This window comes from Felis catus, chromosome D3 (assembly GCF_018350175.1).
Source record: "Felis catus isolate Fca126 chromosome D3, F.catus_Fca126_mat1.0, whole genome shotgun sequence".
Classification (NCBI taxonomy): Eukaryota; Metazoa; Chordata; class Mammalia; order Carnivora; family Felidae; genus Felis; species Felis catus.
Genome location: NC_058379.1, coordinates 43500777 through 43516801, shown reverse-complemented (window position 1 = coordinate 43516801; position 16025 = coordinate 43500777). Strand labels below are relative to the sequence as shown.

The following is a 16025-nucleotide window of genomic DNA, read 5'->3' as shown; positions in this document are numbered from 1 at the left end:
CTACATGTATACATATTTAATTACACACACACACACACACACACACACACACACACACACACACACAGAGTCATCACCTCCTGCATCTCTCTAGGGTTGTGGGTTCTAGTTAGGACACTGGTTAGAAGTTTTTGACCAGGGCCCCAAGGTTGGGACAGATGTGATGTGATGAACAGAGTGAGTGGTCTATCTGAAATCAAGTTTGAAACCTGGAAATGAATGGCTTCAAATGCTTAGAAGTATTTCCTATCCACAGTCCTTAGCCTTCAACTCAGAGTATAAATGTTTGCACGTGGGGGGTAGGGAGGTTGTAAATCAAAGTGAGTGAGAGCAGACAGAGGGGGTACAGGGTCTTGTGCAGAGTCTCACTCCTGGTCCCCCCCCTTCCAGCCTCCTGGGCAAATGGCCCCTGGCTAGTGGCTCTATATAAAGAGTCATTTATTATTTCCATCCATTTTAACTAGCCTTTTCCCAAGAACCACAGAATGTCAAAGATGCTGAGGTAAGCACTTGAGACTTTTGTAAATGTCAAAGGCAGTGGAGCCAGACTCCGAGAAAGTCAGGTAAATGCAGGAAGGGACCCCTTGCATTCCAAAGCATGTGCAGAAAAGTGTAGAAAAGTACAGAAGTGGGTATTTATGTACAAAGGAATTTTTGAAATAGTTCATTGTACAGAGATATAATTCTGCTCCAAAACCTCAATTTTCAAGAAGTCTGGCATGAAACTGACAGGAGAAGAAAGGGGTGTCTAAATCTGGAATATTCTGCACTTCTGAAACTGGGTGTAGTTGGTAGCTTGTAGGTGTGCTCACCTCTCATCAGGAAATAAACTGCTGGATTTACAAATGTCAAGAACTCATTATTTGGGCACGTTAAACAAGCATACCAAGCCTGTGATCTTCTAGAGATCTAAAAACTGCTACTGCCACCACAGGGGAGACAGGAGTTTTACTAGGAATTAGGAATACACTGCTATAATAATCCATAATATATTCATGGTGGAGTTGGAATAGTATTTTCACCATACATACCAGGTACACAGGGGGTTAAACAGGCATTGCAGATGATCAGAAGGTAAAACATTATTTCTAGAGAGAAATGTATCTTTAAATGATCAAACATCTGCCTTACAAATTACTTTGCCTGTTCCAAGTTAGGAACTACCTGTATAAATCATTCAGACACACTGATGAAAAAAAAAATCCCCTCTTCTACTTTTCATGCAGAGTCAAGAATATAGGATCAATTAGTTTCACAAGTGTATAGTCTGACTTACTACTTTATACAGCAAGTTGCTCCAAGGAAGGTAGAGTATCTCCTAATTGTTCTGCATTTCATCACAGTGGAGCAGGTTTTTGTAACCTAGCAAATGTACGCCATGCAGAAATAGGACCCAGAAAGACTGACAGCCTGGAATTCTGGAGTGAACCCAATACAATGAAATTCAATACAGATGAAGTGCCTCCCTTACCTTAGCGGATGGTGTGGTGGAAAGGGCATGACACACATTTCGCTCCTGACACTCCACTTATTAGCACTCTGCCCCTCTGAGCACTAGCTTTCTTCTCTGTAATGTGGGCATAATTACATGCACATCACAAAATTATTGTACAGATTAAGTGAAATCATGCATTTACAATGAATATGGTAAATGTGGTACATATTGGGCCAATGCATCATAGTTACCTCTTCTTTCCTCGTAAAATGTAATTCCCTTTTTGGGGTGTATGCCTGCAGACAGAGAACACACTTTATGGTCTGTGCCTCCACGCAGTACGTTTTACAAGACAGTCCCCACATAAGAAGTCTGTGGTTTTCTAGTATTCCCTGTGGGAAAGTCCAGCTAATTCTAGAGTCCAGGATTGGGAAGCTCATTGCTGTGGTACACCTAAGCCACATCCTCCTACCTAGCTTTTATCAGTATTAAAGGTGAATTTTTTAATTAATAAAAAAAAGCATCTGCTGAAATATAAGATGGGGTAATGGCTTAGTAGTAGCATGAGGGAAAAAAGACTAGGAGTTTAGGTGAGTAGCAAATTCAACATAAGTTAGGGATCTGGTGTAGCTAATGTATAATATGTAGTGTGATAGAGGTATGGAGGGGAGTGATACCTCAGGAGGGAGACTGTATGTCCCCATATCCCAACTCCCAAAATGCCTTGTCATAACATCCCATAGCAAAACAAAATACCTGCCAGAAACATGATAAAATGTGGAACATGAAAACATGAGCTTACCTAGCTAAGCCGTGAAACTTAAGTTATGATTATATTGGTTTTGTATTAATGCAACATAATTCAAGATTAAAACCTAAAAACCAAGTAACCTTAGTTCCATCTTAAGGAGAAACCTACCAATTCAACAACAGGTTATAGCTTCTCCTCCACCCTAACCACCCTCCCCATCCCTTCTCCACACTCAGCCCATGCACCCAGGAATGCCTTTGATCAGTAAAGACTCTACAGTAGTGGTTCTCAGCCTCAGTTGCATGCTATACCCCAGAAGTCTGTACAAATCTTGAACCCAGGTCAGTGAAGTCCAGGTGATTCCAATGCACAGTCAAGGTCAAGAACCACTGCTCTAGAATGCTGGTCCCACTTGAACCCAGAGGATGGTACCAGTTCTGGTCCACAAACTTGAGGAAGATTGGAGAGAGATGGGAGCCTGTTCAAATGAGAATGACCAGGATAGTGACAGAAGGACAACTGGCAAGGGACATGGAGATGAGGAGAATATACTCAGGGGGTGTATAATCGATACTTAACATACGTGGAGTTGATACTACCCAAAGCAATCTACATATTCAGTGCAATTCCTATCAAAATAACACCAGCATTATTCACAGAACTAGAACAAATAATCCTAAAATTTGTAGGGAACCAGAAAAGATCCCAAATAGTCAAAGAAATCTTGAAAAAGAAAACCAAAGCAGGAGGCATCATAACTCTGGATTTCAGGCTATACTACAAAGCTGTAATCATCAAGACAGTATGGTACTGGCACAAGAACAGACACACAGATCAATGGAACAGAATAGAGAACCCAGAAATGGACCCACAAACATATGGTCAATTAATCTTTGACAAAGCAGGAAAGAATATCCATGGAATAAAGACAGTCTCTTCAGCAAGTGATGCTCGGAAAACTGGGCAGCGACATGCAGAAGAACGAACCTGGACCACTTTCTTACACCATACACAAAAATAAACTCAAAATGGATGAAAGACCTAAATGTAAGACAGGAATCCATCAAAATCCTCGAGGAGAAAGCAGGCAAAAACCTCTTTGATCTTAGCCGCAGCAGCTTCTTACTAAACATGTCTCAGGAGGCAAGGTAAACAAAAGCAAATATGAACTACTGGGACCTCATCAAAATAAAAAAGCTTCTGCACAGCAAAGGAAACAATCAGCAAAACTAAAAGGCAACTGACAGAATGGGAGAAGATATTTGCAAATGACATATCAGATAAAGGGTTAGGATCCAAAATCTATAAAGAACTTATCAAACTCAACACCCCAAAAACAAATAATCCAGTGAAGAAATGGGCGAAAGACATGAATATGTCTTCTCCAAAGAAGACATCTAGGTGGCCAACCGACACATGAAAAAATGCTCCACATCACTCATCATCAGGGAAATACAAACTGAGATACCACCTCACACCTGTCAGAATGGCTAACATTAACAACTCAGGCAACAACAGATGTTGGCAAGGATGTGGAGAAAGAGGATCCCTTTTGCACTGCTGGTGGGAATGCAAGCTGGTGCAGCCACTCTGGAAAACGGTATGGAGGCTCTTCAAAAAACTAAAAATAGAACTACCCTACGACCCAGCAATTGCACTACTAGGTATCAATCCAAGGGATACAGGTGTGCTGTTTCGAAGGGACACATACACCCCAATGTTTATAGCAGCACTATCGACAATAGCCAAAGTATGGAAAGACCCCAAATGTCCATCAATGGATGAATGCATAAAGAAGATGTGGTATATATATATATACAATGGAGTATTACTCGGCAATCAAAAAGAATGAAATCTTGCCATTTGCAACTATGTGAATGGCACTGGAGGGTATTATGCTAAATGAAATTAGTCAGAGAAAGACAAAAATCATGACTTCACTCATATGAGGACTTTAAAGACAAAACAGATGAACATAAGGGAAGGGAAACAAAAATAATATAAAAACAGGGAGGGGAACAAAACATAAGAGACTCATAAATATGGAGAACAAACTGAGGGTTACTGGAAGGGGTGAGGGAGGGGGGATGGGCTAAATGGGTAAGGGGCACTAAGGAATCTACTCCTGAAATCATTGTTGCACTATATGCTAACTAATTTGGATATAAATTAGAAATAAAATAAAATAAAATAAAATAAAATAAAATAAAATAAAATAAAAAGTGTTAAGTGAAAACAGAGATGGGTCAGTTATAAATGTATATTTCAAACTTCAGGAAAAATTAAAAAAAAATTTTTTAATGAAAAAATAAATAAATAAAAATAAAATACCTGGAGCCCTGTCAAGTGTAGGAAAAAAATTGTTTTGTTCTCCCTGCATGACTATCAAAGGATGGAAACTAGAGGGAAATGATTTCAGTTCAATCTCAGGAAGAACTTTCTTAGAAGGAGAACTCTTCCAAGATGAAGAGGCCCTGAGGGAACGCACAACCCACAGCTGGACGTGAATGAGCGCAGACTGGTGTGAGGCCCCAGAGGCCAGAGATTCTATAATGGGAAATCAGGCATCAGATGGAGGATCAGACTGGACAGCTTTTCAGGTCTGGTGCAGCTCTGTGATTTCCGGGGCTTGATGCTAGTAATGGACTAAGTTATCAACTTTACATGATGAAGAAAAAAATTTCGTTTAACTCAGGAAAACAAATCCATTAATAACCCTTACCTAATGGGTAAACATGAGTGGGCTGGGATGTAGGAACAAACCCAAGAAGACTAAAATGCCCCAGAGCTCTTTCCACAATACCATACAGTTCATTAGAACAATTCAAAATACAGCAGTGAAAGGCAGCTACGCTGAATGCCCTCTCTGCAGCAGCTCTCCAGGAGCTATCTGATTTGAGAAGGCAGACACTCTGGAGGAGCTCCCTGCTGTTTATATGGCTGTCCAAGTTAATTATCCCTATATTTTCAGATGAAGTGAATGGTAATCTGTTTATCTAGGTCAAATGTTTGGAGCTGCCTCTGTCCCTTGATAGTCATACAAAAATACATAGTGTTATCCTTCTGGGCATTATAAGAAAAGATCAGGTTAAAAAAATAGCATCTACTTCTTTATAGGTTCAACACAGTAAGCCCTTATTTGTAAAGTACTCTAATTAAACCTAACTCTAAACAAGTAGTTTATAATGGGATTTTTTTTAAAAAAGAAAAGAAATTTTGAATTCATGCCATCTTGTTGTCCTGAGATTATGAATACGTTTCCCCATAGAGATAATGAAAAGCTGACTTCCGGTTTCTGCAACCATTCCTAAGAGTAGTCACTTCCACTGAACAAGGAAAAATGCATGGTACTACCATAGACAGCTAATAAAGTGCAGGTATTGATTACCAGAGCAAAGAGCGGTGTTGGACTGGAGGAAGAAACTTTATATGTAACAATGCATGTGGGGGAGGATGTGATTTAACATGCAAAATAAAATCTCTGGAAGGGTAGGTGTTTCCTAATGTCATCTACGATTAAGATGTACTTTAAGGTCATCTCATTTTGGATCAAGTCAGTCAGAGTGAACTGAGGATAGAGTTAGGGTGGGTATGCCCACCTGGGAGAAAGGATTAATAGGAAACCTGCTGTGGGTGGGGATGGGAATAAGGACAGTCTTGGTTTGGTCCTGGAGGAATGGAACCTTTAGAGGACTACAGAATCACTGAGCAGCTAAAGTTACAAACTCCCATCCATCTATGTCCCTTTGAGCCACTTTTCTGTACTAACTAGACCCAACATGTCTAACGTTATTACATGCAAGGCATCTAACCAAACGTGAGCATACAGCAATGATGGGAAGACTAAGACATGCCTGCTGCCATCTTCGAGTCTCAGGAGGATAATGCTATTAAGACCTCCACACTCAGGGTGCCTGGGTGGCTCAGTCGGTTGAGCATCCGACTTCAGCTCAGGTCACGGTTCGTGAGTTCAAGCCCCGCGTCAGGCTCTGTGCTGACAGCTCAGAGCCTGGAGCCTGCTTCGGATTCTGTGTCTCCCTCTCTCTGCCCCTTCCCTGCTCATGCTCTGTCGCTCTCTGTCTCTCAAAAATGAATAAAAGTTAAAAAAAAATTAAAAAATAAAAGACCTCCACACTCAAAGTGCTATCTGTGCACCAGCAGCAATAGCATCACCTGGATGGAAGCTTCTCAGCAGCAGAACGTCAGGCCTCCCCCCAGACCTACTGAATCAGAATCCGCATTTTAACAAGATCCTTAAGTGATTCCTTTGGCTCATTAAAGCTGGAGAAGCACTTTGGTAAGAGACCTTAGAATTTCTATCCTCCCATTTAAAAAAAAAAAAAGACTATTTTTAAGGCAGTTTTAGGTTTGCAGCAAAATTGAGGGGAAGGTACTAGATTTCCCATGTACTTCCTGCCTACCCACTTGCACAGTCTCCCCCATTATCCACATCCCCCATCAGAGGGGCACATTTGTTATAGGTGACACACCTACATGGACACATCATGATCACCCAAAGTCCACAGTTCACATTAGAGTTCATTCCTGATGTTGCACATCTTGTGGGTTTAGATAAATGTATAATAACGTGTATTCACCATTATAGCATCACACACAGTAGATTCATTGCCCTAAAAAACTCTGTGCTCCATGTATTCATCCCTCCCTCCCCATTACGCCTGACAATCACTGACATTTTTACTGTCTCCATAGTTTTGCCTTTTCCAGAATGTCACACAGTTGGAATTATACAATATGTAGCCTTTTCAGACTGGCTTCCTTCACTTAGTAATATGCATTTATGTCTCCTCCATGTATTTTCATGGCCTGATAGCTTCTTTATTTCTAATGCTAAATTATATTCCATAATCTGGATGCATTATAGTTTATCCATTCACCTACTGAAGGACATCTTGGTGGCTTATAAGTTTTGGCAATTATGAATAAAGCTGCTATAAACATCTGTGCACAGATTTTAGTGTAGACATAAGTTTTCATCTCCTTTGAGTAAATGTCAAAGAGTATGATCGCTGGATTGTATGGTAAGAGTATGTTTAGTTTTACAAGAATAACCTTTCATTTCTTAGCTACAGAGCCGAGGCCCAGAGAAGTTAAAAGACTTGCCCAAAGTCACACCATAAATTCATGGAAGCCAGGCCCAGAACACACATTTCTTGCTGCTTCATCTGGAAACATATGTTGTTATGGGAAAATAATGAATATGGAAGCCAGGGAGACCTGAATTTGGAAGCTCTGTGCCTCAGTTTCCTCACCTGTGGCCACTATGATGCTAATACTTGCCTAGTAGCATAATTGTGAAGATTTAGTGAAACACCTGAAAGAGCTCAAGGTCCACAAAAATGTAACTTCCAAAAAGTTATTGTTCCTATTGGTACCTTCCAGAGGCACAGAACCTCTGAAAGGGGCCAGCTGCACTCCTCACTGAGGTTTCAGGGGCTCTCCACGTGGTGAGGAGTTTTGTTGGGCAAGAATGGAGAACTCTACTTCATCTGCTGAAGGGTGGGGTACCACACTGCTGCCCATGTTCTTTAAGACTGCTGTCCAAGCTTTATATAGATCCCTGGATGTTTCCAGTGCTGTTTTCTAACACAGTGACAAGCTCGCTTTTGGCAGATTAATTGGTAGAGTTGTCAGCACAGCTGCCTTTTATTGCCAATAAATGTGGGTCCCTCTGAGCTGTGGTCTTAATTATTTGTTATTTCTTTTTCCAAGGGGGGTAACATATGTCCTTCTTTAGCTGGTGTTTTCTTGCATCAGGGCAAGAAACTGAAGGGTGCACTGAGGCATTTATCATATGGCAGTGACTAGGAGCGTTAGAGAAAGCAATAAACTAGCAGAGGCTGGAATACCCTTCTACTAGCCTTTTTCCTTTTCTCAATCCTCTCACTCCCCCCTTTCTCCTCCCCACCAAACCCGTGCTTAAAGGCAAGAGGCAGAAAAACTTCTGCATCCAGTTTAAGCCCCATGATAAAATTTCTACTGGTATAATATTGTGATTTCCCTCTCCCCATTTAAGAAATGTTTGAAGTGGGGCACCTGGGTGGCTCAGTCAGTTGAGCGCTGACTTCAGCTCAGGTCATGATCTCACAGTTCGTGGGTTCAAGCCCTGCATTGGGCTCTGTGCTGATGGCTTGGAGCCTGGAGCCTGCTTTGGATTCTGTGTCTCCCTCTCTCTCTGTCCCTCCCTGCCCATGCTCTGTTTCTCTCTCAAAAGTAAAAATTAAAAAACAAAAACATAAGAAATGTTTGAAGGCTTCTAAGCCATAGGGCAATCCCTCGGTGATATTTTCTTATGCAATATTTGAGAACTATCAATCTCAGCACCATTGATTCAGATACAACTATAAATGACTGTATTTTTATAGCTCTTAAGAATAATGTACTCTAAGAAAATTCAGAAACTTTGTTGACAGTATTTACAGAATTAGGCAAAAACTGTTTTGATGACTGTAATCACTGTACAAATCATGTGTAATTTGAAAATCTTCAAAATCCTGTTGGATTTATCACTGTTTTTCCTTACATGTAACAAAATTAATGCCATATAAAGCAGAATCCTGCTGAGTTTACTTTTTATCCTACCAAGAAATACTCAGTTCAGCCAATTGTTAGCTCTTTCCAACACTGGGGATCTAAGGGAATCAAAGGAAAATGTAATCCATGCGGGAACACATAGGTCTGTTTTCAGCCAATAGTTTCAGTATCTTCCCCACAAAATGTTTTACTAGATTTGCTGCTAGGCAGATAGATGTGAGCTTCACCTTCTTCATGTCTACCTTCTTGTCAAGGGGCTAGGGAACTGTAAAACAATCTCAGCTGGACAACAGGAGGGATAATGAGCAAAAAGAACTTGGTAATAAGCCATCTACATAATTGGTACATGAAAAAAATCAAGCTAAAATGGTAATTTTTAAGGCTGTTAGTAGCACTCAGCTTCCACAATGGCAAGACACAGTAAACTACTTATTATACTATTTTATTATAGTCAAATACCACCTCATTTTAAATGGAAGCCTTGTAAAATTGAACTAGATTGATGTCTTAACCAGAGTTATCTGTATAATCTCTAACTAAATCTGCCTAATTGGGTCATCAGCAATGGCTCTTTTGGCCATTAGTCTTAATTAGCATGGCGCCATCAATACTGCACACACTCACATGCCTTCCAAGTAGCAGCTAGCATTAGCCACCTACCTTTTTTTTTTTTTTGAGAGAGAGTGCATGTGTGGGGGTGCAGAGCAAGAGAGGGAGGGAGAGACACACAGAGAGAGAGAATCCCACACAGAGAGAGAGGGAGGGAAAGAGAGACACACACACAGAGAAAGAATCCCACTAGAGGCGGGGGGGGGGGGGGGAAGGGGGGAGAAGGGGGGAGGGAGAGAGAGAGAAGCAGGGATCACCCATAGTGGGACTCATGCTCACCTGAAGTGGGGCTTGAGCTCACCCAATGCGATACTCAAACTCATGAACCAAGGGGTCATGACCTGAACTAAAGTCAGATGCTTAACTGACTGGGCCACCCAGGCACCCCCACCCGCCTTTTTATGAAGAGATTCACTCAAACATATGTATGTGGGTCTCCCCAAATGCCAAGCATACATCCAGTGAAGGTGGTAAACCTCAACTTTAACTTACTGAACTGATTAACTACTTGTGGCCAGCCAATGTCCAAGAGCCAGTATGTCACAGGGATGGACTAAATAGAGATAACACTGGAGAAACAACGGGAGGTATTCCTGGCAATGATGGGCTACCAACTAATTAATGTGACCCTGAAGCCAGCTTTTGTCACAAAATCAGAGTCCCAGGGACACTTGAAGAGGAGCAGGCACATCAGTACTTGTAATAACTGACTGTGCTTATAAAATTCTCACTCACCATTACTGCTCCCTTTCCTTCAGGCCAAGGAACACTTGGGAGATCACACACCTTTCGTCCCAAGCCAGGGTCTGCTTTACACTTTCAACATAGGGAGAAGTTTGGAGTCCTCCTGTCCCCATCACTTTGGAGTCCTCCTGTCCCCATCTCTGCATTGCTCTTCTTTCTCCCGAATGCCATCTACCTGTCTCCCGGCTCCTGGTGAACTCACTGTGCCTATCAGCTAGTGGCATTTCCTCCCTTGCTGCCCTCTCCAATGCCCCTGGATTCTGATGACCTCTTCCTTCTATAACAAACATTTCCTCTCCTGGTGAGTATGTAAGCCAGGTGTTAGAAAGAAACAACTTGTCTGTATGATTCACAATTTATTGTGAAAATAGAACAACTAGCCACAACTCTCCCAAGGGTATTAACAATTGAAAGGATGAGCTTATTGACAATATTGAATTTATCATTGATAGACTTCCAACCAGTGTAACTTTGAAAAGGAAGCTGTTTCAGGCAGAATAAGGAAAGGATGTTTGAAAAGATACCTATATCCATTTCACACACACACAGCCATGCTGTACAATACTATGCAGCAATTTTTTAAAATGACATAGTGCCATATATACTTAAGTGGAAACTCTCCAAGGTACTGTAACAGCAAGCCCCTTTGGGGATTCTTTAATCCAACCACAAGGTCAAAAATAAGGTCATCACTGGTCTTCTCCCACTATTTCAGAATAATCATCCCCTCTGCTCCACCTATTCCCCGAGAGAATCAAGCTCACTCAAACTGCCACCCACAGACTCAAGCCTGAAGAACAGAGCTGAAAACCTGGCACAGCACCTCTGAAAAATTGTTCAGCCCTGACCCTGGCCAATGGATGTGGAAATCTCATCTGTGGTCAAAATCACACTCACAGATCAGGCCACAGATGCAAATCCATTTTCTGCCATGGTATCCATAGACCTCATCTACAGCTTTCTGATGACTGGCTTCATTCTAATTGAAAGGCCAACAATAAGATCCTGATGGAATTTTTCCTTAACATTAAAAGCACAAAGGGGCACCTGGGTGGCTCAGTCAGTTAAGTGCCTAACTTTGGCTCAGGTCATGATCTCACGGTTCGTGGGTGCAAGCCCCATGTGGGGCTCTCTGCTGTCAGTGCACAGCCTGCTTCAGATCCTCTGCCCTTGCCCCTCTCTAAAATAAGTAAACCTTTAAAAAACGCACAAATAAATAAAAACATACAGCAAACACAATGTCAGACTCTAATTTCACAGGATGCCATGTCAACCCGAGGCCTATCCCAGGACCCGTAAGTGCTTTGCCCAGCAAGGGGCTAGAGTGCTCCAAATCACATCTGCATTTCCCAAGAGCAGGCCTCAGATGCTCTCAAAATCTGGGAAGGGAAGCCAGTCCTGCTGCACAAACGGTGGTTTGTTACGGAACAGGCCTACGCCTGTTGTCCTGTGAGCTATTTTTGGAAAAGAGGCAAGATGAGTAAGTTGAATTAGAATCTTTCAAAGCAGAAACTACTTTCCAGGACCCAGATATTTTCAGAAATGTTCCATTAACTATTTCAAGGCACAAAAGATCATTTAGCAAATGATCTTTACTGTACTTAAAGGTTAAAAAGGTAACAAAGGCAAAGGCTCCTTTGGTGCATGAATTATAATCCTAAAGACTTAAGAAGGCCCTGTTTTCCTAATGCCCTGGTCACAGTACAGCAGCAGGTCACAAAGACACAAGGACAGTCCTTGCCTGCTACACTGGTGGGTCAGACATCATCCCCACAGCAGCAAACTGGGATCTGTTAGGAAGTAACCATGCAGGTGGCTGAGGGAAGCTGTGTGTTGATGGGGAACTGGTTCCACTCTTTCTCTCTTCCTTCCTTCCTTTCTTTCTCATGTGAATTTCCAGTTTCACTGCAGAGCCATTTAATGGCTTTTTCCAAACCAGTCTCAGGTTTGGATATCACAGAGTCTTGTTTCCACCGACTTAACATGAACTCCATCTCTAACAACTTGGGAGGCTGGAGAGAAGAAAGCTCTTTGGGTATGTACCTACTTTCATCTTGTAGACTCCCAATGTTTTGAACTGAAAAAGACTTAGGAGATGATACATTCTCTCATTTGAAGAGTATGTACCAACTGGATGCCAAATGGAAAGGGGTGCGTGGTAATGTGTGTGCCCAAACAGAGAAGAGAATAGGGAAAGACGTTATGGAATGTTTTACCCTGATTGATTTGGGGAGGGGTTACTTTGGGGTATCTTTGGCAAGTAACTGCAGCAAAAGTGTCTCCATTTTTCAGCAAATACACAACATGTTATAAGTTAACAGGCAGTATGCCATATTAAGATCTGCCATCTCCTCTTGGGCAATAAACTGGAGATATTTAGTGCTATCTTGAGATCACCTTTTTGAGTGCCTGTGGCTCTCTTGTAAGAACTCTTGTTGATCGGGAGGAGATTCTGTCTTTTGGGACAGTAGTTTATAATTAGTGCACTGTGCCATCGATATCTGAATTTTACTTCCTATTTGTATTTTTGGGGGGGACCAAGAGAAAACAGCCTACAACCACAAATTCCCTGCTGCACACCAAAGTAACTAGATACAAGTTAGCTCTTTGGATGTTCAATGAAAAAGTAGGTAGGAGGCAGCAAGAGTTTATTTTTACTTAAGTAGAGTACTCAGAAAACCAATTATTACAATATACAGAGTTCAAGTTCATCCTTACATCTATAGTGAGTAAGTACCTTTGGGAAGATCTCGTCATTTAATATCAACAGATAAGATTACTTAAAGTTTATACAATGTTTTTGGAACTAATCTTACATTATACTGAGAACATGCACATCCACACACTCATGTGTGGCAATAAACTTTGTATGTTTAGTAAATAGAAGACTGAAAGAACAAATCCTTGGATGGTCTCTGGCCCATGAGTACCTGGGACCATCCAGGGAGCACAGGAAATAGGAAGTACATGGCTTTAGCATTTCTGCCTAAGGAGTTGATATTTTTTTCTGGGTTAAACTGCAGGGAGCCTTCTATCCTTACAGTGCATGGAATTTTTTCCAATTGGCAAGTATATAGCCTGGTGGCTGCTGAGCACAGTTATCATAACCTACAATTCACTATTCTTTTGGATAAGTCAGATACATCTTGGAAGAAAGAAAAAAATAAAAGACCCAGGTTATGACCCTTGTTCTCCTCCCCCATGTCCATATCAACTTGGTCAAGCCTTTAGTTTTCTCATCTGTATTATGGGATAATCATACCAGTCCTGCTCAAAGTTTTATGCAATTCAAATTAGATGCTGGGTCGGAATGATGGAAATCTACTTTATAAATTGTACAATGTTGCATAAATATGTGGAAAGTGTGTTTTATATGTGGTAAAATTTACACTCTTTTAGTTTACATGCTATTTGGTGAATGCCACACACACACCAGCCTGTTGGATCTATGTTTATGCTTCACACTATTGCTTCAGCTGCTAAGGAAAAGGGCTAATGTCAGAAGATGCTCAGCTCACAGCTTGACTTGTATAATGTAAGGGCTCTTTATACATCTACCTTCAACCTAGAGTTCACAGCAAGACACGTGCTGTCAGGTCAGGGAACTCACTTTAGCAACCCAGTCCTAATTCCAGGTCAGCTGGAGCTGAGCCATGGATTACACTATTAGTCCAGGATGACAGTTACTTTCCTTCTATGATTAAACATCTTTGGAAAGGATTTCTGTGTTACATAACCCAAGGTTCAAACTCTTTTGTTCTTGAGTTCTTTGACAATGAATAGAAGCTTAAGTTCACTGCCTGCTGTCCAATACTTTTTAAGAGTCCTGTTGTAAGAAATAATATTCATGGATGATTGCCTAAAAGATACGAAGAACTTCTATCCCTTTATATACCCAAAATCGTATCCGCACATCAAGCCAAACGATCAAAAAAGCAGCAGGCTTAGGCTGAACCGCTCTGGCCCTGTGTAGAGCTGCTTTTACTGAATTACACTTTGGCAGTATGCCATTGGCTTGCAGTGAGGGACATTATAAGAAACAGTTCTATAAAAACTGCTAGTGTAAGAATGTTGTTGAAGATATTTCCACTGTATCTCCACATTGAGCATTTGATGAGAATCAGTGGAGAAACGTCCCTTGGGTCTTAGTTCCAGCACAAACCTGTTTCTCTGGCTTTCTTGATATGGGCACAGGAAAGTGCCTATTTCCCTTTTTGCTGTGGTTTTAGGAAGCACAGAGTCAAATTTTTGTGCTACCTCTAACAACTAACTGTACATAAACTGTATATGAACAACTAACTTTCATGGTCTTTTCCATCCTCATCCCTCATACTTTCTACTGTTTAATTTCTTCTTAATGTGTTTATTATGTGTATTTCTGTAAACTCTCCTAAATTTTTGGAGAACAAATGTGCATTTAACTTGTGGGCCCTGAAAAGGCTCTGCCAGATCACATCTGCCTTTCCATGCCTTGTCTTTTGCCATTTTCTACCATGACTCTGTGACCCAGTCACACTGACCTGCATCATGCCTTGACTATGCTGTGCCCTTCTGTGTTGTTCTCCATCTGTCTATGCAGATTCCTCTGCCTGGAAGACCCTTTGCCTGTTTCTTAGTCAAGTGAAATCCTGGCAGAACTCATAGTTTCTGTCTTTGTTCCTGTATGGCTTTTCATCCATGCCACCAGGATAGCATTTATATTATCTCCAGTACACTAGGTATACACCTGGGTCCTTTGCTAGATCATAAACTCCTTGAAGGCAATTTGCATTTATCTTTGTATCTCCAGCGCCTCACCACAGCTCCATATCTATATCTATATCTATATCTATATATCTATATATCTATATAGATATATATATAATAAGTGCTCAACAAATGTTTGTAAAAGTAACAAGTCAATGAATACTCCAGAACCAGAACTGGGACCCCTGAGAGACTCGTAATGAAGTTTGATAACAAGCTGCATTTCAGTATTCACATGGGCTTCACAGTGGTGGCTGCTGGAGGCACAGGTACACATGCTGGTATCTTCCAGAGTTTGAGATAACTGGCTACATCAGTCTTTCCTCAGAGCAAACCCCAATCCTCCAAATTTCTTCTGGAGACAGGAATACAGGGATGCTTTTTTCCCCCCACGACTCTTGCCTATGGCATTTGCTACCTGGTCAAATTCCAGCTGTTTGGCATTGGTGATGCTAACACCACAACATCAAACCCAAAATATAAAAAAAGCTACACCTGATTCTGCTTTTTGATTCCACAGGACAGAGAAGAGGGGCCCAGGTAAAGGAAGCAGGTAGGAAGCAGTCTGGTATACTGGGGGCCTCAAGGGTGCACGCATGCATATGAATGTTGAGGAAAGCTAACACCAGCAACCAATGATTCAATCAATTTTCCAAACCCTGGGATGGAAATGATGCTACCCCAGCCTCCCCTGTCCTTCCAGTGCCAGCATAACTTCTCATTTGTTCAAGAATCCAAAATATCCACTGGATGATGAAACAGAACATGAAAATAGCATCACACTGTTTACAGAAGAGTCTTGCACCAAAACACATTCAAAGGGCACTGCATAGCAATTTTAATATAGTAAGCAGTAACTTTCTGCCTTGGAGCTTTCCCATTTTTGCCTTTTGCTTGGTGTTTGCTTTCCTGGAAACCTCACAGTAAAACTAATAGGACTACTACAGTTTCAACAGGAAGACCACAGAGTCCAACACCTCCATTTTACAAGTGGGCAAGCCGAGGCCCTGTCAGATACACTGAGTTGTCCAATGCTACACAATGAACTGGCAGCAGAACCAAGCTTGAAACTCAGACCACTGTTGCTCCCAGGATCTCATGCCAGCTGCCTCCTGGTAGTCCTCAGACAAAAATTAAGTACAAATAACCAGAAACTCCTGGGAGAATAAACCAACCCACTTGTTT

At 41.5% G+C, this 16025-nt stretch overlaps 1 protein-coding gene and 1 long non-coding RNA gene across 2 annotated transcripts in view; one reads left to right on the top strand and one right to left on the bottom strand.

The window, feature by feature from the left end:
* The window catches only part of LOC111557304, a 41992-nt gene extending 27098 nt beyond the window's left edge, over positions 1-14894 (top strand). Inside the window, exon 3 of the long non-coding RNA XR_002737286.2 lies at positions 10810-14894. This is a non-coding gene — a long non-coding RNA (uncharacterized LOC111557304). The remainder of the gene's footprint in view (positions 1-10809) is intronic.
* Positions 1-16025, bottom strand: part of COLEC12 (collectin subfamily member 12) — a 194186-nt gene that overhangs the window by 68771 nt on the left and 109390 nt on the right. The gene's annotated exons all lie outside the window — the stretch shown is intronic.